Below are 2,718 nucleotides of genomic sequence, written 5' to 3'. Positions count from 1 at the left end.
GGAGCGCCCGGGATCCAGCCGCAGCTGAGCCGGAGCCGTGCGTGTGTCTGGCTGTGCGTGTCTGTGTGTCTGTGTCCTCCCCTTCCCAGGCACCCCCGCTTCCCGGCCGTTGCCACGGCAACCGCGCCGGACCTCCCCGAAAGCTCCGCTCCCCGCAGCCCGGCCCGGGATCTCGGGCCCGCTGGGCCCCCCCGCCCCAGCCCCGGATGCCCGCAGCGCCCCGATCCCGAGCCTGGAGCCGCCCCGCCCCGGGCAGAGCCGCGTCCGAGCCCGGGAGAACGTTCCATAGCCACGGAGCCATAGACTGACAGACGGGCTGCCCGTCCCCGTACACCTGCTCCTCCTCCAGCCAGCCGCCCAGCCATATAGCCCTATACACCTTCTCCATCCATCCAACCATCCATCCATCCCCAGACACCTCCATCCAACCATCCATCCACCTCCTCTATCCATCCATCTGTCCCCATACACCTTCTCCATCCATCCAACCATCCACCTCCTCTATCCATCCACCCATACACCTCCTCTATCCATCCATCTGTCCTCATACACCTTCTCCATCCATCCATCCATCCACCTCCTCTATCCATCCATCTGTCCCCATACACCTTCTCCATCCATCCACCTCCTCAATCCATCCATCTGTCCCCATACACCTTCTCCATCCATACAGCCATCCACCTCCTCTATCCATCCACCCATACACCTCCTCTATCCATCCATCTGTCCTCATATACCTTCTCCATCCATCCATCCATCCATCCCCAGACACCTCCATCCAACCATCCATCCACCTCCTCTATCCATCCATCTGTCCTCATATACCTTCTCCATCCATCCATCCATCCACCTCCTCTATCCATCCATCCATCCACCTCCTCTATCCATCCATCTGTCCTCATATACCTTCTCCATCCATCCATCCATCCATCCCCAGACACCTCCATCCATCCAACCATCCATCCACCTCCTCTATCCATCCATCCATCCATCCCCATACACCTTCTCCATCCATCCATCCACCTCCTCTATCCATCCATCTGTCCCCATACACCTTCTCCATCTATACATCCATCCCCATACACCTCTATCCATCCATCCATACATCCATCCCCATACACCTTCTCCATCCATCCATCCATCCCCATACACCTCTATCCATCCATCCATCCACCTCCTCTATCCATCCATCTGTCCCCATACACCTTCTCCATCCATCCCCATACACCTCCCTCCATCCATCCATCCACCTCCTCTATCCATCCATCCATCCATCCATCCATCCCCATACACCTCCATCCATACATACATACACCTCCTCTATCCATCCATCTGTCCCCATACTCCTTCTCCATTCATCCATAAACCTCCTCTATCCATCCATCTGTCCCCATACACCTCCATCCATCCATCCATACACCTCCTCTATCCATCCATCTGTCCCCATACACCTTCTCCATTCATCCATAAACCTCCTCTATCCATCCATCTGTCCCCATACACCTCCATCCATTCATCCAGATCTCCATCCAACCAGACACCTCCATCCATCCATCCATCCACCTCATCCATCCATCTATACCCATACACCTCCATCCATTCATCCACTCCCCCTGAGGTCCCATCCTCACTCTTCTCGCCGCCACTTCCTCCTCCTCCCCCATGCACCTCCGCCTACCACCCACCGCCAAACAGCTGATCGGGGCCAGCCACAGAACAGCTGATTGGGGGACTGCTGAACAGCTCATGGGCAGGTGGCTGGTGGGTGCTGAGCATCCACTATTTTTTTCCATGGGTGCTCTAGCCCCAGAGCACCCACTGAGTCTGCACCTATGCATCCATCCATCCACATACACCTTCTCTATCCATCCATCCAGTCATCTTCATATACCTTGTCCTCTATCCATCCATCCATGTATCTGTCCCCATACACTGCCTCCAGCCATTCAGCCATCTGTCTGTCCCTATCTATCTATCTATCTATCTATCTATCTATCTATCTATCTATCTATCCCTATACTCCCCATCTCTCTCTCCCTCCCTCAGTCCATTTCTCCCTCTATCAATCTCTCCAGCATCTCTTTCTATCACCTTCCATCTATCCATAATTTCTCTCCTTATATGCCTCCATCCATCACAATTTTCAGTGTCGATCTCTCAAGTTCCTATATGCCTCTTTTTACAAAGTGTAGGGAAGTGTTTCTAAAAAAGATCTTCTGTATCTTCAGTGTGTCTCTCGGTTTCGCTGTGTCTCTGCCTGTCTTTCTACACATGCACACACACACACAAAGACACACACACACACCTCCCCATAGTCCCACTATTTACAAAGCTTTCTCTCCTCTCTATACCCAGTGCATTATCCACACCCTCCTACAGGAGCAGTGACTATTTATAGAACTCTCCCTGTGCTGCTCTCTTCATACAGCATTTGATACACAGCCTCCCACTCCGGCAGCAACTATATATAGAGACAAAGGGAAAATGTTACAGGCTCAGCCTGTTGGGGTCTTTCCAGGGAAGGCTGGGCAGATATTGGCCTTAGCTGGTGGGGTAGAGATTTGCTTCCAGGGTGAGGACAGTGTGATTTGGGGGGTTGGCAAGGGGCAGCCTCTCCCATTGAACTAGCAGTTTGCCAAAGCACATGTGGATTTGCGGGAGCGGGGCAGGGAGCAGAGTTATCTGCCAGCATGGGCTGGGGAAGTCTCTTCCCTTCCA

The sequence above is a fragment of the Mauremys reevesii genome, linkage group 24, assembly GCF_016161935.1.
Source record: "Mauremys reevesii isolate NIE-2019 linkage group 24, ASM1616193v1, whole genome shotgun sequence".
NCBI classification, from domain to species: Eukaryota; Metazoa; Chordata; order Testudines; family Geoemydidae; genus Mauremys; species Mauremys reevesii.
The sequence above is the reverse complement of the archived record's forward strand: the minus strand, read 5'-3'. Positions refer to the sequence as shown.